The sequence below is a fragment of the Protopterus annectens genome, chromosome 14.part0 (genome assembly GCF_019279795.1).
Source record: "Protopterus annectens isolate FY-2018-M chromosome 14.part0, PAN1.0, whole genome shotgun sequence".
In the NCBI taxonomy this organism is placed as follows: domain Eukaryota; kingdom Metazoa; phylum Chordata; order Ceratodontiformes; family Protopteridae; genus Protopterus; species Protopterus annectens.
The window spans coordinates 771,273,748-771,300,896 of record NC_056748.1 but is presented as its reverse complement, the minus strand read 5'-3'; the positions used below and the strand labels follow the sequence as shown (position 1 = coordinate 771,300,896).

Sequence of the window (27,149 nt, the reverse complement as noted above, 5' to 3'; positions counted from 1 at the left end):
GATATTTTGAAGCTGTTAACCTGTTCCATTATCATCAATAAAAAGTATGAAACATGCATAAAGGCTTAAAAAGTAAAAAAAAAAAAAAGCAATGGACATTCAGAAACCATGTAACTGAAACACAATGTCTTTAAGTGGTCATTTGCATATATCCCATGCAGGTGTCAATTACAGGAGAGATTTTAAATATCTGACAAGCACAGAAAGTTGCTAGAATAACACTTTTTATGTTAGCATGCAGTTTTCTGATGGTCATCTAGTCTGAAACTCAGATATATGTCATTTTTAGTGACTTAACTCCCCAGTGATTAGACAGAAAAGTACAAATTTTGTGAGCCAAAATCTGGTCAGTTGAAAAGTATGGGTACATGCAGGCAGAGGATAAAATTCTTACTTAGTAGCTGTGATTTAAAATGGTTAAACAGCAAGTGTAAAATGAGCCTTATGCTTAAGAATTCTATAAACAGTATCAAAACTGACACAGCTAAATAGCAGCAAAGTTGCATTATGATAAAATCTTACACTGCAACTCATCTATAATTTGTTATGACTAGGAATCCCACTTAGATAATTAGTAAAAGAGAAAGGATTTTACATTACCAAGAAACTCTTAGAAATCCTGCAGAAAGCTTATTTTGACTGTCAGTGCTGTCACAGCAGTTATAAATAGTTAGACATAATTGGGACTTGTTTGCAGCTTGTTCACACAGGTGCTAGTTTTACTGTGTAATGCAAATCTTGCAGTTTTAACTGAAAAAACTTTTTTCTTCTATGCAAATCACTCATAGCAGTAGCCAAAGACAGAATCCTGTGTAGTAAATCATATGGTTATGTATCCAAAGAGTGATACCATTGGGGAAAATGGGGTGCAACACTATTCACTGTGTAGTTTGTTATCATGTTATCAACATTATTAATTGGTTGAGCTAATGTTGTAGGTGCAGTGGCTTGTTTTTTAGTCTTGGAAGATGAAAAGAGGGAAAAGGTTAGTTTTATTTTGCTTCACATATTCCATAGGTTAGTAACTAAGCTAACTGCCCTTGTGAGCCATTTTAAGCCTAAGCAATTATCCCTTGTGAGACTCAAACCCTGCACTTTGTGCTTGTAAGGAAAGCACCTTAACCATTAGACCACCCTCCAACCCTTTTATTCCACTTATCTCTGCATTTGTGAAAACTCAGAGTTAGTATATACAAAAATCAAGCATGAAAAGGGACTTACCTCACTTGTCAAAGCAATTATTTGACGATATATGGTGATTTTTTTTGAGTGGTTGGGTTTGTGAGCCAGCATGTTTGTTTAATGTTTTGGCTGTGCTAAACTGTACCTCAGCTAAGTGAGATGAGATGTAAATAATCATAATGAATTCAGGAAAACATACTTTTGCGAATGCCATACTATTACTTTCATCCAGATGCAGAAAATCTACTGTTTTCAGTTCTCCTTTGTCACTATTATTCAATGCATTTAACAACAGCCTCTAACATTTAACTCCATACCATTCTACCTAAAACAAAGGAATAAACATGTCAACATAGTAAGCTCATGTTATCCAACTTTATATTCAAGATCTGCTGTGTCAGTACAGCAACAGGTAGTATGCTTATCTTTGGTGCAGAAAGCTGTGGGTTTTATTCCCACACCAGGTAGATGGATTGCTGACACTGCAGTACACTATAATGGAGTGCTGCACTCCTGAGGGTGTTGTCCTTTCAATGAGATGTCAAACCGAGGTCTCTTCTGCCTGAACTGTTGGTAGTTCAAGTAGTTGTAAAAGATCCCGTGGCACCTATCGAAAAGAGTAGGAGAAGTTCCCTGATGCTCTGGCCAAATTTACCCTAGTAGTATAAATACCCCTGAATTCATAACCCAGAGACTGCCCATGCTCTGGAACAGACTTCCCATGCATGTCAATCAGAGCACCTCACTGGCCCTCTTCAAGAGAAATCTTGATGAGTGGATGGGAAATAGAAAGTTCACCCCGGGGATCACTCCAGTGGCTCTACTTGATAGAGGCACTGGAAACTAATGTCAGGTGGCACGATGCCAGGGCACTACTATGGGCTAGGCTTGTAAAGGCTCCAGGGCTATTAGCCTAGTACACACATCTATGAACTTATGAAAAAGGCTACTGGTCTAGTGGGACTAACTTAGTCAACAAAGGACAGATAAATAAATTTGAACATACATGTTTTTTTCTTAATATAATGCACGATACATGAAATGATATCGTCTCTTACTTCCCGTTATCTTCCTAAACGCAGACTGTTAAAACCACATCAGTATTCTTATTCATTTACTTAAAACGTAAGCCTGGCATCAGTGTTGCTGCCAGTATTTTTGACTGATCTTGGGATAGTAAGTTAGATAAGCAGAGGTGGGCTGCTTGGACTTCACAGACAAACAAAGGAGGGAAACTTGTCACAAAGATGCTCACAGAATGAAATTAAGAATGGGTTGAGTCAGGGCTGGATTAATGAAGGGACTGATGGAGCCACATCTCTAGACCCACATATCTGAAATAGCTGCTGCTGCTTCTACTCCCACTTTAGTCTGAAAACCTGTGCTGTTGTCACACCAACTTTCTGTTGATCCATTCAGGTGTTTTAGTGAATATAAAATGATCCAGGAAAGGTCACTAAAACTCCTTTCAGTGACTGTAAAGTTTACATCTTTCTCCACTGCTGCATGACCTTGAAGTTGGTATATATAAGTTGCGTGGGGATATGTGGGTATCTTCCCACATGGGGGTGTAGGAGGCTTTCCCTCTGGAAAAAAAATATTCCTCAGAGGTTCACTGAAAGTAGTTTCACAAAATTTTTCATATGTTTTTATGTTCGTCAAAACTGTTTTCATTGGGCCAACATCTATCCATAACACCAAATAAATTGAACTCTAACAATTTTCAGCTCCAGACTTGTGAGGCCCATAACTTAGCAGTGGGCTCAATGTTTTGGAGCAGCTGTGCAATGCCCTCGTTGAAATCCTGATAGACACAGAAAGTAGCAGCCTTCTACCAACAGTGCATCAGGGTCTATATTAGATCAGCGAACACTTAAAAAAGCGAACACTGATTGATCGACCTTATGTAAGCGAAAGCTTACAATCTCGAACTGTCAGATCAGTGATTTTTTTCCTAGGGGAAAAAAAATTGCTGATCCAAAACACATACACACAAGACACAACACAAGCACACCAAACAAACAGAAATCCACACACATACACCTAAAATCTGACACCTAACCTTACACTAAACTATGCACACACCACTAACTATCCACTTACCTTAACCCAAACCCTAACCCTAAGGTCCGTCACTATCGCACGCTCACCTCACCCGCTCCCTAACCCTAACTCACCTAAACCCACCCTAACCCTCACGTCCACACAAAGGCACACATACCTAACCCGAGCCCTAACCCTAACTCGCCTAACCCACCCTAACACTCACATCCACACAATCGCACACTTACCCGAATCCGACCCGTAACTTTCCACCACAGCACTGAAAATACCGAAGCAACAGAAACTGACAACCAAATTCTTTCCATAGGAAAAAAAATCGGGTTTCTGTTGCTTCGATATTTTAAACATTCGCTAAAATAAGGTCGCTCAATCATTCGCTTGTTTAAGTGTTCGCTGATCTAATATAGACCCGTGCATCATATACCTGTATTTTTATAAAAGAGGGTCCCCTTGAAAACATCTAAAACCCATAACATCTAATTTCATAACATTGAGACCAGAACATCTAAAACCCAAAACATCTAAAACCTATAACATCGAATTTCATAACATCAAAAATGTGCATCATAACATCGAACACTACAAATCACATGAAAATAACATCCCCTCCACATATAACGACACCAAACTACCAAACACACGTTTTACTACATTTCTGCAGGGGGGCTTGATACAGTGGGGTTAGGAAATTAACTTTTTCCCACTGTAGTGCAATCTTGGAGTTGGTATATTTAATTTACGGGGGGTGTGGGGGTGCAGGCAGGCTTGCCCCCTGCAGAAACATAGTAAAAAGTGTGTTTGGTAGTTTGGTGTCATTATATGTGGAGGAGATGTTATTTTCACGTGATTTGCAGTGTTCGATGTTATGATGCACATTTTCGATGTTATGAAATTCAATGTTATGGGTTTTAGATGTTCTGGTCTCGATGTTATGAAATTCGATGTTATGGGTTTTAGATGTTTTGAAATAGACCCATAGAAGATGATCTCTGAGTCTATTACATACATCCTCAGCAGTATAAACAGTGGGGGAGTTGGAGAACTATAGCCCTGTATTTCACTAACTAAGCATTCCCACACTCAAAGAGGACTGGTGGATTTAAAACTGTCAGCATAGTTGCTACATTAATGAATACATAAGTAAAAGTATTTCTTAAGTAGCTTTAAAACTGACCAGGACACAGCTGCATCATTACCTGTGTTCTAATAATTCCAAGTACTGTGGGATATGCTGTTTAAATGTGGTTATCTAGCGACTCAAAGTGATAGAGCAGCTAGCAAGAGGATTTATCCAGAAGTGTTACTGAAATTTTAGGAAATGTTTGACTTTGACCATTGCTGCTGCTTAGTCCATATGCTGTCATCATTTGTTATTCTTAGCCTTTGTTATACTTGTTATGATAACTGTTTTCCTCATTTGTTTTCAGATTTTTTGCCATAATGGTTATACTTAACTTTTGTCATATGTTAATATAGAATGCTTGCAGGAGGAGACTTGTGGTTTGCCTAATTTTCCCATTTGTTGCAGCTAGAACCTTGTAGCTGCCCCGTCTTCTCACCACATCTATATTATGTTGTCAAAAGGCATTTTCATCGAACGCCTTTTCATTGACACATAAGCATCGAACTACCAAAACTCTGAACGGCCACTTTAGCAAACTTTTTTCCCCAGGGGAAAAAATAGCTTGGCCAACCAACAGCAAAACAAACTGTCAGACCCTATGAAGTGGGGGGGGGGCTTCACCCCCACCCACAGACCCGACGTGGGGGGCTGTGACCCCTTACCCACCTAACTATACTAATTCCGAGATTGCACTACAGTGGAGGAAAGGAAAAATTCCTGATGATGACCAAGTGATTTTTTTCCCCGGGAAAAAATTAGCTGAAGTGGACATTTGGAGTTTTGGTATTTCGATGTTTACGTGTCGATGAAAAGGTGTTCGATGAAAATGCCTTTCAATAATGTAATATAGACCCTTCTCACTACCCCATTCCACTTATCTTATGTAGTTTTTGAATGTGTCATTGATTTTGCACTGCACCACCCATCCCAAGAGCTCATTTCATTTAATCACTATCCTCTCCATAAATAAAGGTTTCCTTATATCCAGGCTAAAGTTTTTTCCTTCATTCTGTAGACAGTGCTTTCTGTCTCTTTTCCAAGTTATTTGAATTCCCCCTTGCATCATAACTTGCATCATAACTGCCCTTTCCATTTTAGTTTTGAATTACTATAAATCCAGTCTTTCCATGTGCTCTTCATACTTATTTCCTGCCCTCGCCTTTATTATCCTGATTTCCACAATGTATGCTCACAGTCAGCTTAATACCCCCATACAATCTCACAAACAGTATTCCTGTTGTTGCCTCATCAGCATCCTGTCTTTCATCAGTCTCATCTCTCCACACCTGAATTCACTGCCCCTTATAATATGGCCTGGCATTTTGTTTACTCATTCTCACTCTGTTCCTAATAATTTAATACTGCAGGGTTGAGCACTCCCAAGTTATTTTCCTGATCAGTCTTTACAGTTCTGTTCCCCAGTCTAACACTTTATCATTGGCCTGCTGTGCAACAGATGCAACACAATGCATTTTTATGTATTAAACCTTAGTTGTTATCTGTGACCCAAGCAATCAATTTCCTTAAGTTAATTCTCAAATTACATCATCTTAACCATAGTGTAGTATCACCTGCAGGCAGCTGTAGTTTTCTCTCTTCTCCAGGTATAATGTCAGAAATATACATATTGAAACATGCAGGTCTCTGTATTGACTCCTAATGCGAAAGTACTAGTTGCCTCTTTCTCCCTAGCTAGAGACCTCCTTACAACACTCCAGTGAATCTTCTTCATTAGATAATTTTTGTGTATCTATGTAACTTATATCTATTTCCCTATTTCCCACTCCAAGCTTCCAGAAAAGTCTCTCCTACCTGATATGAAGTCAAGAACTTTGCTGAAATCCAAATATACACCATCCTCCAGACTACCTCAGTCCATGTCTCCAACCACCTGACTACTTTTGCCTACATCCCCAGCTACCCAGTCACAGAAGAGGAGTAGACTAATTTGACAGGATTTCTTCACTGAATAGCTCAATAAGCATGCTGAAAATCATTCTCCGGTATATTTTCCACTAAAACCCTGTCAGCCTCTTCCTTAATATTTTTCCCAAATTCCTTTTCTACCATAGATGTTAGACTATCTAGCCTATAGCTCCTCAGGGTTTGTGTGTTCCCTCCGTTTCTCAGTGCTACCTCTGCCGCTCTTCTCTAATCCTCTGTGTACTATGTCCCACCTCTAGCAATCTATTGAACATAACCAGAATGGGGCCCAAAGAATGTCAGTCAGTTACTTCTGAAACATGGGGAAGTAATCTGACCCTTGCTCCTTGCCCTTTAACAGTACTCTAAGCTCCTCTTCTACTCTCTCCTGTACTCCCCTATCACACTACTGCTCTGTCTACATTTCAGCTTATGTTACATGCTTCTTCTTCTTCTGTGCGAACAATGACTTCCTTTTCCCCTTCTGTTCACCAACACAAATTATATCCCCTACCCCGAGTCTTTGACTTCAGTTTATTTGCTTTCCCAAGCACACAAAGAAATATTTCTTATGACCCATGATATATTTTGTAAGGTCCCATTCTAATTTCTCCTTAGCATGCTTTTCTTTACTGTTAAATCTTCTTTCCCAAGTCACACCTCTTAACCTCTTAGTGCAAAAATGTAGGACAAAGCCAAAAATAATGGTGCGACAAAGGCCCCAGATTAGGGGTAGAGTTTAAATATTGCGCTTTCAAATTTAGATAATTGCTAGAATAACAAGTTTTACATTAGCATGCATTTGCTACAGGATATGGACTACGACTCACATGGCAGTCATTATTTCACTACTTAAATCCTGAATAATTTGCCAGAAAACCACATATTTTCTGAGGAACAGAATCAAAATATGAGTCATTTATGTGGACATTCTGTGAAATTCTGTTTAGCTGATGGGTTTGCCCCCGTCCCTCTTTGGCCACTCCCTTTTCTTCAACATTTTCTTGATGCTCCTCCTTCACCCAGTTTGGCATTTTCTATCTTCTTACCTTCTGGTTGCTAACATAATTATGTGTTCAAAACATGTATGGCAAGAAATTCACTTCATGAGCAGAGAGAGACTGAAGCTCAAGATATGAATCTTGACATCCTTGTTGAGAAAATATAACAAAAAAGTTATAGTTTGAGAAAACCAATCATTCTTTGTAGTATGTGGATATTTAGCTGATTTGATTTAGTACTGGTTATGAAATAAAAATACTGGAGTGCAAAGTGTTTTACAGCTTTGAAAACAGTGAAAGACTTAGTGCTGCCCCAGACAGGGGGCAGAAACTAAGTATTCCTGTTATGACAAACAGCTCTAAAAGCTGTTAGACTTTAAACTCTGCCACACGTTTGTTTTTTTTGTATGACAGTGAAGTGTTTTGCAGCTTTGAAAGCTGTTTTAACTTCTCACCGCTATGCTGGGATAGTTGGCACTGTCCACTGTTAATTCTCTAGTACGAGACTAAAGCTTAACAGAGCTGAAAGGTATTAACTAAGTTTCCTTTTCATCAGATTTGGAACATATATGTAGTGTTCCATACTGCAGGACATTCCTCAAAATGCTTTCACACTTGCTTCCCCCCCCCCCCCAGTCATTCACCCTTTTGGTCATCCACCAGTTCTATATCTTTTCTCTTCTTCCATATTCTGTACTTGTGTAATATGCATACTGCTGTCTGATTCTTCCTACATATTCTTGTTCTAAAGTTACAGCGTACTAAATTTGGCACGATCCCTACTGCCTAGTCAGGCCTTCCCTCCACCTATTCCACCTAATCTCTTTTAATGCAAACTAGTCAGTCAGTCTCTTTCCACTTCCCAGTTGTCTCCCTGTTCTGATGAATACAACCTTCCTGTTATACTGCTTTAGCTATTTTGTTGTCCCTCCAAACCTCTGATTCAGGGATATTCTAGTCCATTTCTGGAAAACTAAAGTCTGCATTACAATCATCTTTTTTCTGTTGATACACAGTATCTCTTATTCTCTGAAGTCAATTTTTGTCCCACTTCCCCCTGTCCTTCACCTTTAACCCTAATTACTTCCTGGTGATCCCCCATCACTTGTATCTATCTGATCTTGCACTGTGCTTAACATTGCCACTGCTCCCTCATTCCCTTTATTACTCACTGCTTCTTAGCCCCTCCCATATCTTACCCTTCCTTCCACTTCGGCTTCCTACTGATTGCTTTCTTAACTTCTTCATAACCCTTGGTTCGCTTTAGCTTTTTTTCTCCACTGCCTTTGCACATGTTCTTCATTGCCTACTGCCTTATGTCTCCTATCTGGAAAACTTTTATGGTGTGAATTCTATGAATTATGAGAAAATGGAAGTCAGGCAAGTCAAGGAAGATACAATGACACAAATATAAGAAGGGCAGATAACAGTCACTTGGCTTTGTAAAGAAAAAAATAAGGTAAAAGCAAAGCAGAGAATGTGCTAATTTAATGAAGTATGTAAACACTTGAAATCATTTCTTTTTTTTTTCTTTGCTGAGTTATATTGCTGGAGATGCTTAACATAGACACAGACAGAACAGAAACAATGCAATTCACATGAATATCCTATCCATCATTTGTAAAGGTGAAATTAGGAAAAGGCTAAACCACACTGAAACTAAAGTTAAATACTGCAAGCAGTCTGTTAGATGACATATAGAGCTTGTTTGCTATATTTGTTCACTTTTTAGAGTCTTCCTCATTCAATAAGCTATAGGTAGATTCTGATATAACACTACCTACTTTAGTGCAGTTACATTTTTGAATGTATTCATGCCTTATTCATTTTCTGATTAACTTGATCATGCACTATGATGCTTATTTTATTATTACCTTAGTATTGTCTTGCTACTGGACATTTTTGTAGCTGGACAGTCTTTGGACTCGCCTACCTTACCAAGCTAAAGAACAGGTATAAGTAAACAAATAAATAAGTAAATAGCAAGACCAGCGAGATACTTAACAACAACTGCTAAAGCTACACTACTTTTGGCTATCATGACTGATGACCATCAAGCATCCCATACTGGTCTTGAACCCATTAATTCCCCCAGTAGTGCTTATCCCCAGCATGGAGGTGAGAGCTGACCGGAGTAGCCACCATCCAGGCAATGTAATATTTATATTCACTGATCTTCATAATTATGCTACCATGACAATTCTTGCTTAATGTTCTGCATTTCCTGGGCTGAACCTGAAAATGGCCCAGTTAGATCTATATTCTGCTCTAGTTAACAAATGAAACTAAAATAAATAAGAAAATATAATGGGAGTGGTTTGTCCTATCACTAGGATGCTGACAATCATGTTTCTAAAAAGAACCTAACTTTATCCCTCTGGTGGCTGATGTTAGCCCCTGCATTATTATGGGGCCTCCTATGCCCTCTTTGTGTATGATTGTGCTTTCACCCACATAGTAATGAGAGTTTCTTTCACCAACTTGGGATGATTAAGCCCTCATGTTAGTCCTGGCCATTTTCCAGCAGTGTGAAATCCTCCAATTTTGTGTTAGTGATGGGCTGACCAAAACCATCTATCTGTCTTCCCAAGAATGGGAAAGCTGGTCTAGGCTACTAACTCCTACCGCCATCTTCTCAGCTCCGACAATGCTCATGCTGCTAGTTGAACTGAGGTTAACAGGAGTGCAATTAGGGCTTTATCCCTCTGTGCCACACAGTGGACTGCAATTTTGATCTATAAATAAAAAAGCCAGGAATGACATATTAGTGACCACTCATTACAGCATCCTATTTAAGCCTGGCACATACATTTAATGCCTACTCACTACATGACAAATAGGAAGCGGGAGTCATGAGAGTGAATTCAGAGTAGTTTTGGAGGAATGAACATGGCGGAACTGGAACGCATATTTCAGAAACAGGCTCTACATGAAAACTAGGAGTTTGTTATAAAAGTCTGGAGAATGGAAGGACTGAGGTAATGTTAAAAAGTACTTTTTCATTGAAACGGTGGTTATGGAGCCATAGAACTGCCTCACAAAGGAAGTGGTAAAGGCAAAACAGAAAAAAATATATAAATTCAATACACTAGGGACTCCTTAAGATGCACAAATCAGGACAAATGGACATCCAGTAGAAGCAAATTTTACTTGACTAATAAGTAAAAAAGCAGGTTAGGCAGGCCATAAAAATCCTCGTCTGACATGCAGGATTCTGGCTTTCATTAAGAAAACATATTATTGCAGGAAAGGAAAAGCTTGTGACGGTAACCAGTTTGGCAAGTCTAAGGCAACAAGCATTATCTTTTAAATTCATTTTACTCCATTCCTGTCTTTCTGTGGTACATTGTAGAACTGTACTATGTGCTACACTGAGTCCCAGTACAGCATTACCCTCTGAAGAATAGGACTGAGAAGTCACCCTTATCTGGGCATCTTCTAATTTCAAAACAGCATTCAAAATAAAAGTGACAAAACAATATCTCACAGTGAAGCTATTACAATTCTATGGTCAAACATATTTTGTTAGCCCAAGCTCAGAATCCATCAACCGTAAAACCACACAATCACTGAGGAAAGAAATCTGAAATTACTATAAATTGTTTAATGAAGCTCAGTATTTATTTATTTTTATTGAAATAATCAACTAATATGGTTAAATTACCACTTGAACTAAAATGATTCATACAAAGGTTATATATTTTTTCAGCGAAAGATGAAGCCCTGTTCTTGATATGACAGAAGAGTATGCAGTGTGAATACTAAACTCTTCAGGCTGTTTAAAATTCCCAGCACCTTACAATACAGCACCAGCATGCAATCATGTGGAAAATGAATGTGCAAATTATAAGAAAGAAAGAAGGAAAACAGAGAAAAAAAATGCTTATTTAAGTTTACTCTTTCAAGTATAAGATGCTTGCGAATTTATGAAATTAAAACATGCGGTTCTTTATGTTTCATATTTTGGGAAAACCACAGTAACAGTGCACAGGTGGCACGCCCCCCTTTTATCTTAATTTCCTGCTCGATCCTTTTCAAGTTTTCAAATCTAAAGAGAAAGCAGCAGCTTACCTTTTGCACCAGAAGTGTAGACCGAAAGCAAACTGTAATAATGAGGTTTTCAAGCAGTATATACTCGGGTCAAATCCAGTCCTATGCACTTTCAAAAACGTATATAATAATCATAATAATGATAATGACAGTCTTAGAGCTTAAGGACAGGACAGTGGAATACCAGGTTTTCCAGCCTTTACAGATGTTCACATACTCTTCCCCGAAACAATATGGAGTGGTGAGCGGATAATCTGCTGTACCATCATCTGATTAAGGAAATGGGCCCCAGCAAGCTACAAATCCTTACCGCTCTGCAACAGCAGGAGCTGAAACAACAAAAGCTCTGGCAAATGACATCCTGATATGGATTTACCACATTCCTTTCTTTCTCATTACATTTTCACTCACACAAATAAAAGGCAGGATGTGCGGAATCATAAAGGACACCCCCTCCTCTTCTGTTTCCCTCTTCCTCTCCCCCTCTGTTTCTTTATATTGCTTCTCTCGCTACCATAGTAACACTAGGCTCAGAGAAGAGTTAGTTTGTATATCTCCTGTTTGTGCTTTTCTGGATTATTTTCTAATTTTCTTTTAAGGATAAAGAAAAAAATATCCATTTTTCCTACTTCCTAAAATGGCAAAATAAAAAAGCCAGCTTACACTGAAAGGCTTTTGATTCCTTCTGTTTTTTTCTAAAGTAGGTTCCTGGTGAAAATATCCTGAATATAAATACTTCTTTCCATGGCTGGACTCTGTGCTGATACAGGCACTGGAACTGGACTATGTATCATCACTAACATTTTTTTTAAACAAACTAGAAATGCATCTTTAAAAAGATCTTGCATTTTTACAAACTGGAACTGCATCTTTAGAAAATATCTTGCATGTTTAAACCTACTGTTAGGCATCTATAAACATGTTAGGTTAGTGGTTAAACAGTACAGACTTCACAATGAACAGTCAGTAAAAGGGAATTTTTTTTATTCTTTTAATCAGGTAAATCCACTAGAGTCAAGAGTTTTTTCCAGTGGGAGCTAGAAAACACTGCCTGGTTAGGTATCTTAGTGTGCTGTCCTGTTGTCAAAAGGAGAGTGAGGGAATTGAACTTTGTTAGAAGCCCATAGCTTTAATCCTCTGTATTAAATTGCCAGGTAATAACAAAACAGCAACAGCCATTCTTCAGCATGGTACACAGCTAATAAACATAGTATTTGTCAAAGCAAAAGCATCATTTATCCTCCTCTATCTGCTCAGGTGTTGCTTTATTACTTTTGGTCTTAGTGGAGCATGACTACCTTGATGATGTGGTTGGAAACCTTGGAAAAAGAGGAATGGCTTCAGATATCTGTTGTTATGGTGAGCACTTGTCACAATATTATTATTATTATATCCCACACCTGACCTATTCCACTGACCATCATAGCTGGTTGAGAAAATATTTCCAGACCCATTTAATGAAATAGCCAGGTAGTATGCTTAAATTACCATTTGAATTAAAATGGATCATAAAGGGTTTATATACTTTTAGTGAAAAATGAAAGCCTGTTCTTGATATGACAGAAGAATATTGCAGTGTGAATGCTATACCCTTATAGCTATGCAAGTTTGATGCTATTCATTGAATGTGTGCGTCACATTTTTCCCATGAGCAATAGACTTTATGATATAATTAGCAAAGTGTGCATTCATGCAACCTTATTATTAACATCCATAAGCTGCAACGCATACAAAATCATGTCGCTATCACTTCTTGCTTTGCATGAAAATTTTCTACTTCACTATGTTCTTCTCTTTCAGCTCTCTGTCCCTCTTCCTGTAGAATATACATGTGGAGACAGTACATTTCTGACATACTTTAACAGTGGACATCTGAACCTGTTCCCATCAACTCAGTCAACACAACTGGATATAGCCACTTGCAGGTGAACAGCTCTGTCTACAGTATTTTTAGCAATAATTATGCTGCCCTACTCTACAGTTTTTGGTTGCTGGGTCATATGTCCCTTTCTGGCAGTTAGCTGAAAGACTATAAAAAGGGATTAATACCTCAAATCGTTTGGTGGAACCTTGGCCTCTGAAAAGCAGAGCCACGATGGAGCCATCCACAACTCTGTCCAAACAGAATACCATCCAGGTTAATCTCTCTCACCACTTCCCTCATAATAGCATGGAAGAAGTTATTTGTATCACACTGACTGTAGTCATACAGAAAAATCACTCCTCCACCAAGCTGAACAATGCTGTGTGTCAGTGCTACCTTCTGCAAAATACTCTCCTATTTGATAGCCACTTCCCCTGAACAGCCCCTGCTGGAAGTGATAATAGGTAGGCCAAATCCACATCTCACACCCACCATCAATCAGTAAAACAACTCTGGACACCACAGAGGGACTAAAACAAATTTCAATTAACACGAGTTAAAATCTTTGAAATGTATACTGACCAGTGTGTGAACCAAGAGATGATGTGTTTGGAAACCTTGGAAAAACAGGAATAGTTTCAGATACCTACTGTTATGGTGAGCACTTGACACAATAGTATTATTATTATATCCCACACCTGGTCTGTTTCACTGACCATAACACTTGGTTGAGAAACAATTTCCAGAGCTAAAAAAGGCAGGATGCACCCTCCAGCATGTCCTGAAGGATTACCTCTGCAAAGCTTTTCTTGTATTTGACAGATAGTCTAGTTTGCAGTGCTTCATGAAAATATGGGCTGAAGACAAGGTAGCTGCTTCACTGACCTTGCCTAAAGAACCCCCTTAAAAAAGCTGCTGAAGCTGTAGCTTCTTCAGTGAAATGAACTGTTATAGGACTCTGCACAGGCTTTCCTACCTCACCGCTTCAAAACACAATAACACTAGCTAACCACTTACACAACATTTGATTCCCTACCAGAATATGCAATTTGGTTCGGGCAAAAGAAACAGAAGACTGGATTTCTGGAAAACCTTAGTTTCCTAAATATGAATCTTAAGCTGCTTCCAAGGACTTTTACAGTGGTGTAAATGACCTCCCTGATATTAAGGTCAATCATAAAGGGAGGGAGGTAAATATTCTGACTAAGATCAATTTCGGAAATAATTTTAAGCAAGAAAGCATTACTAGACACAAATCATATCACCTTCATGTCTTGATGGTACACTGCATACAGGAAGGGAACACGCAAGTATCTGTAACACCACAACCATCATGGCTGTTATGGTTGCCACCGAAAAAATAGTATTCCAAGACAAAATGACTACACAGGTTCAAAGTGGAGTCTGAGAGTTCTGCGAAGATTCCTTTAGCAAATACCATTTGCGGGAAGTAAAATAACTGAAATTAATTTTCTCCTCTGTCATGTGGTCATAAAGTTTATATATATATATATATATATATATATATATATATATATATATATATAAAACCCAGCCACTGGGGATGCACACACCAGTGCATTTCTTCGTGCTGGTCCCAAGCCTGGAAAAATGGGGAGGGTTGTGTCAGGAAGGGCATCTGGTGTAAAACATTTGCCAAATGAGATATGCGGAAAACAATACAGATTTACATACAGGATCGGGTTAACAACGACTGCCACCAGTACTGTTAGCCAACAGGGTGCTGGTGGAAATTGGGCTACTGCTGGCAGAAGGAGGAGAAGGAGAAGAAGAGGGGGAAGGCATGGCTGAATGCAGGAAGAGAGGAGAAAGGTTAGGAGTGTGGAATGAGGGAAGGAACTTTGAATGTTGGCAGTATGACTGGTATAGGGAGAGAGCTAGCTGACATGATGGACAGAAGGAAGGTTGATATATTGTGTGTGCAAGAGACTAGATGGAAGGGAAGTAAGGCCAGGTGTATTGGAGGTGGGTTTAAATTGTTCTATCATGGTGTGGATGGGAGGAGAAATGGGGTAGGGGTTATCCTGAAGGAACAGTATGCCAAGAGTGTTTTGGAGGAGAAAAGAGTATCAGATAGAGTGATGTTTATGAAGCTGGAAATTGATGGTGTAATGATGAATGTTGTTAGTGCATATGCTTCGCAAGTTGGGTGTGCGATGGATGAGAAAGAAAAATTTTGGAGTGAGTTGGATGAAGTGGTGATGACTGTACCCAAGGGACAGAGAGTGGTGATTGAAGCAGATTTCAATGGGCATGTTGGTGAAGGGAACAGAGGGGATGAAGAAGTGATGGGTAGGCATGGTGTTAAGGAAAGGAATGCAGAAGGTCAGATGGTAGTGGATTTTGCAAAAAGGATGGACATGGCTGTGGTGAGTAAGTATTTTAACAAGAGGGAGGAGCATAGGGTGACATACAAGACTGGAGGGAGATGCACACAGGTGGACTATATCCTATGCAGGAGGGCCAGTTTGAAGGAGATTGGAGACTGTAAAGTGGTGACGGGGGAAAATGTAGTTAGGCAGCATAGAATGGTGGTCTGTAAAATTATGTTGGTGATCATGAAGAGGAGGAGGAGTGTGAGGGTGGCACCAAGGATCAAATGGTGGAAATTGAAAAAGGGTGATTGTGATGTGGAGTTCAGAGAAGAGTTAAGACAGGCACTGGGTGGCAGTGAAGAGTTACCGAACAGCTGGGTAACTACAGCAGAGCTAGTAAGGGAGACTGCTAGAAAGGTGCTTGGTGTGACATCTGGACAGAGGAAGGAGGACAAGGAGACCTCTTGGTAGAATGAGGAAGTACAGGAGAGTATACAGAGAAACAGGTTGGCGAAGAAGAAGTGAGATTGTCAGAGAGATGAAGAAAGTACACAGAAGTATAAGTAGATGAGTTGCATGGGAAAGAGAGAGATGGCAAAGGCTAAGGATAAGGCGTATGGAGAGTTGTATGAAAGGATGGACACTAAGGAGGGAGAAAAGGACCTGTACCGATTGGCTAGACAGAGGGACCGAGCTAGGAAAGATGTGCACCAGGTAAGGGTTATAAAGGATAATGAGGGAAATTACTCACAAGTGAGGAGAGTGTGTTGAGCAGATGGAAAGAGTACTTTGAGGCGCTGATGAATGAAGAGAATGAGAGAGAGAGAGAGAGAGAGAGAGAGAGAGAAGGTTGGATGATGTGGGGATAGTGAATCAGGAAGTGCAATGGATTAGCAAGGAGGAAGTAAGGATAGCTATGAAGAGGATGAAGAATGGAAAGGCTGTTGGTCCAGATGACATACCTGTGGAAACTTGGAGGTATTTAGGAGAAATGGCAGTGGAATTTTTAACCAGATTGTTTAATGAAATCTTGGAAAGTGAGAGGATGCCTGAGGAGTAGAGAAAAAGTGTTATGGTGTGATTTTTAAGAATAAGGATGATGTGCAGAGCTGTACTAACTACAGAGGGATAAAATTGATCAGTCATAGCATGAAATTATGGGAAAGAGTAGTAGAAGCTAGGTTAAGAAGGGAGGTGATGATTAGTGATCAGCAGTATGGTTTCATGCCAGGAAAGAGCACTACAGATGCGATGTTTGCTCTGAGAGTGTTGTTGGAGAAATACAGAGAAGGTCACAAGGAGTTGCATTGTGTCTTTGTGGACTTAGAGAAAGCATATGACAGGGTGCCTAGAGAGGAGTTGTGGTATTGTATGAGGAAGTCGGGAGTGGCAGAGAAGTATGTAAGAGTGGTACAGGATATGTACAACGGTAGTGTGGCAGCGATGAGATCTGCAGTGGGAGTGACAGATGCATTTAAGGTGGAGGTGAGATTACATCAAGCCTCAAGGATCAGCTCTGAACCCTTTCTTATTTGCAGTGGTGATGGACAGGTTAACAGACGAGATCAGACAGGAGTCCCTGTGGACTATGATGTTTGCAGATGACATTGTGATATGTAGTGAGAGTAGGGAACAGGTTGAGAAGACCCTGGAGAGGTGGAGATATGCTTTAGAGAGGAGAGGAATGAAGGTCAGCAGGACTAAGACAGAATATATGTGTGTGAATGAGAGGGAGGACAGAGGAATGGTGAGGATGCAGGGAGTAGAGTTGGCGAAGGTGAATTAGATTAAATACTTGGGATCACCAGTTCAGAGTAATGGTGAGTGTGGAAGAGAGGTGAAGAAGAGAGTACAGGCAGGGCAGAGTGGGTGAAGAAGAGTGTCAGGAGTGATTTGTGACAGACAAGTACCAGTAAGAGTGAAAAGGAAGGTCTACAAGAGGGTAGTGAGACCAGCTATGTTATATGGATTGGAGACAGTGGCACTGACAAAAAGGCAGGAGTCAGAGATGGATGTGGCAGAGTAAAAGATGTTAAGATTTGCACTGGGTGTGATGAGGGTAGACAGGATTAGGAATAAGTATATTAACGGGTCAGCCCAGGTTGGACGGTTTGGAAACAAAACCATAGAGGCGAGATTGCATGGGTTTGGACATGTGCTAAGGAGGGATGCTGGGTATACTGGGAATAGGATGCTAAGGATAAAGCTGCCAGGTAAGAGGAAAAGAGGAAGGCCTAAGATAAGGTTTATGGATGTGGTGAGACAAGACATGCAGGTGGTTGGTGTGACAGAGCAAGATGCAGAGGACAGGAAGAAATGGAAACAGATGATCCGCTGTGGTGACCCCTAATGGGAGCAGCTGAAAGAAAAAGAAGATATACACACACACACACACACACACACATATATATATATATATATATATATATATATATATATATATATATATATATATATATAGGTTCACTTTATAATCCCGAAATCCTGAAATATCGAATTTCAGAATCACGAGATCATAAAGCCGAAACCTTAAAATCCTGAAACCCCAGAAGCGAATTTCAAAATTGTGACTCCTACACTAACCATACACCACACACATACACATACACACACCTTCCCCCCACACACAAACCTGCACTACGTACAGGCAGGGGGCAAGCCCCCCCGCACCCCCCCATGTAGGGGGCTGTGCCCACCCCCCACTTAAATAAACTAACTCCAAGGTCGCACTACACAGACAAACACACGAAAACACCACCATACAAGCTACATTCAAATGATCATTTGATACTTTTTATTGAAAAAGAATCTCTTCTATCTTGAGAATATGGGTTTCATAGCTGCCTACAGGATATTAACTACATCTGCTGTTCAGAATGAGGAAATGGAACTTCAGAAACCATGCTGTTAACTGCAGACTGTAAGGAGTGGGGTGTAGTACCTTGACCCCTTGTTGCATCGATAGTAGTCCCTGATATCAAACACAAAGGACTTCTTTGAGTGCTGAACTGGAACAAGAAAACCAAGGTTGCCAGTCTACTTTGGAGCATTTATAATCAACTAAGTTCTTTCCTCCCTAGCTTTTGCCATACCCCATTAAATGAAACGAATGGACAGGAATCATGCAAAAAATGTTCTGATTAGGAGAGGACCAGGATATCTTCAGTCCAAGTCTAGAACTTTATCAGTTGTACATTTTCCACCTAGGTGAACAAATACCAGCTGGCAATCTCAAAATGACTTTCAGAAAATTAAAGATTTTGGGTATGAGTTGCCATTTGCGGTTCTCTACCAGAAGTCTGCTTAATGCCAGAGCATTTCTCTTGTATGCTATGTGTACCACCACCGACAAAATTACTCCTAATTAGTACCCATTCCCACTGAGCTTTTTCTGTTCTGAATGGTAGGCAAAAATGTGAGTCTCCCTACTTATTTATAAACAATGCTGCTAACATTACCTGGAGAACTCTTTTTTTGAAAACTTTCTGCAAGGCTTTGACTGTGAGAAATACTGTCAATAACACCTTCAGAATGGCATGGCCCTTTTACTTACTCAAGATCAATCTCCACAGAGGCTGAATGACATTTCACAAAGGCTAACCCAACCCAAATCCAAAAATGTCTCTTGTCAGAAAATGATAGATTCCTTGAATGGTCTACAAAGTCAGTCTTGAAAAGCAATCCGCGATACATAATCTGCTTAATTAGGGAAGGCATCACAGGGAAGAAGCTGTTCAATGGAGTCATCTTTTGATCTTTTAAATTCTAGAGCTATAACTGTAACCTTTGTATATGTGACTTTCTTATTACCTGTAAACTTAGTCCCTAACATGGCTGGATCTATAGAAATGAAGAGGACCCCATAAATTGAAAATGTTAGTTTTGTATCTGATACCTTTAAAAATTCTGTGGGTATTTAAAACTCTAATATAATGACAGAGTCAAGTTTTAGGTTTCTTGGGACATTAAAAGGAGGATGAACTGAAGTATGACCATTCTGATAGTCTTTGCTTTGGCAAGTTTGCTTAGAAAGGACACGTCTATACATGGTTTACATTTGCATTTTGCATTTACTTTTGGGCATGAGAAAGACACTGGCAGAGAAAACTCTTCCTCTGAAGGGAGAGCATACATTTTCTATCACTCTCTTTCTTATCATGAGCTTCAGCAAGGGCCTTAACCTTACTGAAAAGGTCTCTTTCCCGGCTTACATCTGTTAAAAATTGGAAGCCCCTTACCATATCATAGGTTCATAGGTTCATACTAGGCTATCTGCCCTAGGGCATTTATAAGCCTAGCCAGAGTGTGTTTGGCTTTCGCCACCCATTTTAAATTAATTTTGCTATGCCTTTTTTTGAGGTTAGTATCCTGAGTCTTTGATCTTGGGGCCACACAACGATTGATTTGTGCTTTTCTCTTCAGATTAGCTACATCCCAAAAATAGGATGCATGTATATATAGGCTAATTTCTAATTTTTACAATCACATTCTCTGGAGTCTTCTCCTATAACCAAGTACTGACTCTTGGACTTAATTCCATAAACAACAGCCATAACATTATAATACACAGCATTATATGGACTCCTAAATATGTGAAAACATCTTAAAAGTTGCCCTCAGTGGAGCCATATTTTTATCATCTGCATACTCCATGAACAACTCATCCAGTGTGGCAGTCACCCAAAGGATAATACAATTTTGATAGATGACCATATGCAATATGGAATTTAAAAATTAACCCTAATATACCTTACTGAATATGTATGTGCAAAGGTGGCAGACATATTTATATCTTCAGTTTGTTTCATGGCACACAAGGATACAGTCCTGATTGATATTTGGAAGACCTATGACTGACTAATAAACTGGTTGTTAGAAAAAACAGCTAGGGAGGGTTGGAATGAGAAGTCAGTGCTGAGTCATTTATCCTGAAGGAAGGAGGCAGCTATCTACACCAGGTCTGACTGTTGGACACCAACATCTGCAAGATTCTACCAAGTATTGTGTTGTGTTGTAATGTTTGTGGGAATCAGCAGATGCATGGACATATACATGCATCAAGTTACCAACATGGTAATACTCACCTTGGTGGCAGAAAGGACAAACTGAGTTAACAAGAAAATCTCCAGTCTTACAATGAGGAAGCTGTTATACCCAGAGGTTACCTATCTTCTTTCAGACCAGCTTTAGTAGACAAGTATTCATCTCTTGGATTGTTCCCCAACAAAAGTAGCCCCAGTCAGGGAGGTGGAGCTAGATGCTTTGTCTAAGGGTGAAAGGGATTTCTCTCAGGGATACTGCTCATAGTCAGAGTGCCCATGTAATAAAAAACAGAGAGTAAAATAATCTTCATATATTTATTAAAGATGAAAGAAATAGTAAATATACCATTTTTGCCTGACCAGACATCTCTACACAGTCAGTCTGCTCCAGATCCAGAATGACATTCTTAAATGAAGCTATAAATTCTATAGAATTACATAATCACTTTTCAGCCCAGCAAATTTTGTGTTAGAACACATACTCATTGAAATAATGCACTACTGACCATTTTCTAGAAGTTGGTGCCCTGATAACTGAATAGTTATTTTTGACATCTGTCTAGAAGGGAGTAACTCCAGAATGGTTTAACATATTCTCATAAAACTTTCAGAGAATTTTACTGGGACATTACCAATAAATATAATTAGATATTGCTTTTAGTTTTAAAGACAAAGGAGTAGCTGCATCTTGATTTGTAAAAAGTAATTTCAGTGCTAGTTTTTGTATCTTAAAATAGTGAAAATTACAATTTCACTTTGAATTAATGTTACAACAATAGAGTATATTGTTATACTCTCTCTCTCTCTCTTTATATATATATATATATATATATATATGCACACACACACACACACACACACACACACACACACACACACACACACACACACACACACAGTATATTGTTATAATAGAGTATATTTATTTCTGATAGCATTTAAATTTGTCATGCAAAAGGTGACTGATATTCAGACTTTAGGTCTGAATTAATGTTTTGGAAATGTTGGAGTTAATCAATTTATAATAGCCGTTCTCTCCGTAATTTGATCCTACCAATAGATGTTCATATCCCGATAATGTTTTTAGATTTTCTTATAAAATTTTAAGAGAGGACTCTTGTATATTAATACATGTCATGCACTATATAAGATAATATCACTAAATAAAAGGAAACAGAAGTGTCTCAAATACATGGATGTCAATCTGTACTTGTCAAAACTGCGAATATCGGTATAATGTTTAGAAAAACATAATATTACTGTATCTATAAATTTTAAGTGCTGCCATAAAAAATGCAATAAAGAAATGACTATGATAATTATGATGTTTATCATCCAGAATAGGTATCGTATGTAAACATATGAAGTGAACTAAATAGTACCGTACTAAGCAGTCTAATGGCTGTATATGTCCACTTATGGTCACTGCTGATATAGCACTATATATATTGAACTGTTTGAAATTTTCAAGCAAAATCATTAAAAAATTATATTATCTTATGGCACACGGGTATAGATATAACTTAGATTTTTTTATATGCAAAGGCATGGATATATCTTCATTTATATGCAATGTTTGTGAAATTAATCAAATGTCATTTGTCATTTCTTGTGTGCTTATTTTTAGTAGTTGCTAACATAATTTCAGAATCCAAAAAATGTTACTTTTAAGGAGAAAGGTTAATATTTTTAATTAGATGCAGTTTCTAATATAAGACAGATATGCTCTAGACACACACTGCATTCACATTCTGAAAAGAAGTCACATACCTACTTCTTATGCAAAAAAATGTAATGCGAATTGGGAGACTGACAGTTAAATGACTGTCAGGGTTACAGTTTGTAAGGGACAATATCTTGATTAACCATTGATTGTTTTTTTTTTTTTTTTTTTTTTTTTTGTAAAAGCTTCAAGGAGTTATAATTGGACCCGCTGATACATACTGCAGATAAAGATATCGTTCCATCTTCAAGGGCTTCATTTAAGCACTGCACTTAAGTTGTCTAGACCATTTAAGTTGTCCAGACCATTTTGCACATCAGTACAATGATTTTGGTGATGATTACATGCTTCCAATGATTGAATAGGTGACACCATGTGATTAGAAAATGAAGCCCTAAGACCTGCCTAGTCTTTGAAAAGTTAGCAGTCCTAGCACTGAAGGAGAAGTGGAAGGGATGGTAAAGCGCAGTCACTATCATGTGTCATGTTATGGGATTCTCCAGTGAAGACCAGTACAATTTGCAGGAGAGTCATCTCCTTATGAAGACAGAGTTGCCATTAATGATAGATGAGCAATGACCCCATATTGCAACTATCGTACACTGTAGCCAAGCATAGTTATAATATGTAGAATGAAAATGTAAGTATATGCAATAACAGGACACAATTAGGACAGTAGATTACCATTGCCTGACTTTTAACTAGTTTCAATAGTGGCTATAGCCTGCCCTGATAAGGGAATGAATGGTTGGTAAGGTGGTATGGGATGCCTGGTTAGTTGGAGAGTATTTAAAATGTTGCATTCATAGATAAATATATGAATTTTCATTCTGATGTAATGGTAACTCAGTGCAGATGTATTCTTTCTCCTCACACAACTGCTTATTACAGGGAAAGGATAGCCTGGGATTATTTAGGAAGAGGGAAGATGACTCACAACATATTTTACTAATAAATTGACAACATTTGACTTTTGCATGATTCATCCCCCCCACCCCACCCCCCGCATACACTAAAATGACACTTGAAATTCTAGGTGCATTTACATATGGAATCCTAAACTAAGCATTAATAGCAGCATTTAAGACACTACGTTTTCTCCAATTCAAGCAATAAATTCAACAGTTTAACCTCAAATTCGTGCTTATATTTTCACTGAACTTATTCCTACTGTAGTGTTCTATCAAATCATTATTTTGTATAATCAGTTACCTAGTTATAAGTAATGCATAAAGCCACTAACAAAAATATTTATACACTTGCTTGCTGCACAGCTATGTGTTTTACCATTTTTAAATAACATTAAAAGTAAATCTTTTTGTCCCTTAATTGTAAAGTTTAATATTACAGTAACAATACAACTATTGGGCTAAATCTGGTATGCTTAGTGCCTCATTTTTAGCAGATATAAAAAACTATTTAGCGTCTTCTTCTTCTTTCAGCTTTTCCCGGTTAGGGGTCGCCACAGCGGATCACCTGTCCACTCATAATTGGCAGTGGAGTTTTACAGTGTCGAGTTGCCATCCCAGCGCCCAACCTTCCACAGAAAGCACACACACGCACGCACTCAGACCTAGGGGCAATTTAGAGTGTCCAATCCACCTACAGCATGTCTTTGGGATGTGGGAGGAAACCGGAGCACCAGGAGGAAACCCACACAACCACAGGGAGGACATGCAGACTCCGCACAGAAGGCACCCCAGCCAAGGATCAAACTGGGGAACCTCTTGCTGTGATACAAAACTATTTAGCATATTATCCTTATAATGTACATAGCTAAATCCCATGAACAAGATTCTAGAGAAACCTCAACTGAATCATATATGTTATCTTAATATTGAGAAGGTACATACATATAAACATATATTACAATGTAATATGTTCTAGGCATGTATTGTATTCTCCAACTCAAGCAGAAGTCATATATCCACTCTTACACATGCTAGATATGATGCAACTTGGTAGCTAGGCACATTTCAATGGCCATGTGAGCCTATCCATGGCTCTTGTCAGAACAGAGTTATATCTCTAAACACTGTAGATTTTCAAGTAACATTTTGGACAAGATATTTGACTATTCATGAATAACCTGTACTTCATTTGTACTTTATTATAAGGGTGATAATAAGTTTTGATTTTTAAGTATCTATTCACAAACATTGGTAATATGCTTCTCATACCATTTAAACATCTCAGGTGTCTGTAAATATACCATTTAGTAGCAAATGAATAGTTGTTTTAGTTACAATGTTATAAGAGCTCAATGTATTTATGATTTTATGCACTCTCTATTTGCTCTACAAGAAAAAGGGAAATGTACATTGCTGTGAAATGAATCAAATGACATTTGTGGGCCATATGATTCTTTTAAATGAAAAACTGGATTAGATATACTGAAAGACTTTAATAATAATCAGTTAAGAATTATGCAAGCAAAACACGGGTTGTGTTGTCATTCTGTAAATGGAATACCACAAAATAAGTGTTTTATCTCCTTTTGCACACAGACTCTGTCCAAAAAATACACCCTTCCGGTAGGGTCCATCAACTCTAACTATGTAACAGTGACATAAAAGTTGTGAAGATTTTTATTTCTCTTGCAGGTTCTAACACTTTCTGCCTGGGTACACTTCTGATAGTTGACCTTCATCAAGTGTTAGAAATTTTGTCCATAGTAATATATTTCAGCTTTCACAAACACACACACACACACACACACACACACACACACACACACACACACACACACACACACACACACACACACACACACACATTCATTATTTATTATTTTTATGTTTGCCTTTCCCACGGTCTTGTCAGACAATTTAGTTTTATATGTATGTTACAATATAATCTGGGAACAATGTCCCTCTTGCAGAAATACATTGCTTTTTCATTTAAAGGGCTCGATGATTTGTTTCTATATTGACTCCATAGTCCTTTCAGGCAATCCACAGTAGTGAATGCTTCTTATAGTATAATCTGGATATTTGTCCCACTTGTACCAAACAAACATATTGCTTTCTCACTGAAAGAATCCTGTCACCTGTTTTTCTCTGGCAACTTTAGTCATAGCAGGCAACTCCCCATATACCCCACTGTTTCAATCACCTGCTTTATTTAATTAAAAAAAAAAACTGTATGCTGCTAACACTGCACATAGATTTAATTAGCTAGTCTCCTGTCACAAGCAGCATTTACTTCTTTGTGTTTATTGTCTTATTTTGAGTACCTTTTTTAAATAAAAAAAAATAGATATTTGCTGAATGCTATTAAATATGCTAGCATATGTCTTGCCAGTATGAATAAAATACAGATATCTGTAAAGAGAAAAAAAAATCTCTTCAGGTTGATGCATCCACCATATTCCTCAATTATTTTTCTGCAAAATATCACATAAGCAGAAACATCAGCTGCATTTAAGCAATTGATATTATTTTAGCTCACATAGTTACAGGCCAAGGAAGGGTTGGCTATGACCTACTAGTATGTGGCAGGGAAGGAAGAATGGAAGGTGACATACCAGTAAAGCAAAAACTAGAGTGCACAACCTAATAATCTTAAACAGGACGATGTTGTGTGATGGCTTGCACAGAGGCTATGGGTTGCCCAACCAGAAATGTACAACCATAAATGAAATGTAGATTAAACGTTGAATAAATATGTCCTGTTTATGGTAGGTGACATAACTGTAGTGTGCTATCTCTCTTCCAGATCAAAAAGGATATTTTTTTTAAATTAGTTTAATGCAATTATTTCATTAACATAGTAAGGGTACTAATAAAATAATGAACCATAAACTAATTTGTGGGTATGGAAGTGATTCTCTTTTAATTCAAGAAAAATCTTGATGATTGGATGGGAAATAGGAAATTTACCCCGGGGATCACTTCTGTGGCTCTGCTCGACAGGGGCACAGGAAAATCATTTTCTTGGGTGGCAAAAGCCAGGGTACCTTTTTGGCTAGGCTTATATAGGCCCTAGAGCCAATAGCCTAGTACCTACCTATGAACCTATGAATTATTGTTTTATAAGTTTAATATTAAAAATATTAAAAAAGAAATCTGGGACATCTGAGTTAGCTCAGCAACCAAAATATTTGCATTTCTCATTGCCAAACACACACACACACACACACACACACACACACACACACACACACATATATATATATATATATATATATATATATATATATATATATATATATATATATGGGTGCAGATGCTTTGGTAGACAGATGATCAACAGGTATGTGAGATCGCACAGTTTTCCAGGCTTGGGAATATTCATTTCCCTGATTTTTTTCAATCTTGTAGTTAGTATATATAATTAGCAGAGGGTGTGGGGGATTTTGTTATTTGTGTTTTTTTGTTTTATGATTTGTATGCACTGAGGTTGATTCTCTGCATACAAATACTATATTATCCACATTCATGTTTTCAAGATATTGTGGATTCCACTTTAGATGTTGAGAAATGTGAATGTCAATGTGAGGTTAGATGTAAGGTGTCACGTGTTTGGTCTGAAGAGACCTTGGTCGACATCTGATTAGCTGATTGCATTTGGTTGACAGGAGTGAAGCATCGCAAAATTCTCATGGTAGGGTAATATGGCCTTTCCCCAATGTTGTGCAATCTTGGAGTTAGTATATATACATGGGGTATGGGGGTGCACAGGGCTTTCCCCAACATGGGAGGTGAATGGGCTTGCCGCCATGTGAAAATGACTTTTAAAGATTGCATGTGCTGAGTTTCTTTCTTGGTGCATGCATGTCATCATACCGATGTTCACTTTACTCACATTTTGTAGTCAATGTTTAAAAGACTGAGGTATGG

The 27,149-nt window shown here is 38.4% G+C and overlaps 1 protein-coding gene across 1 annotated transcript in view; it reads right to left on the bottom strand.

The window, feature by feature from the left end:
• The window catches only part of GPRIN2 (G protein regulated inducer of neurite outgrowth 2), a 91,181-nt gene extending 79,400 nt beyond the window's left edge, over positions 1 to 11,781 (bottom strand). Inside the window, exon 1 of the mRNA XM_044056508.1 lies at positions 11,365 to 11,781. The gene's annotated coding sequence lies outside the window, so the exon portion shown is untranslated. The remainder of the gene's footprint in view (positions 1 to 11,364) is intronic.
• Positions 11,782 to 27,149: the final 15,368 nt, after the last annotated feature.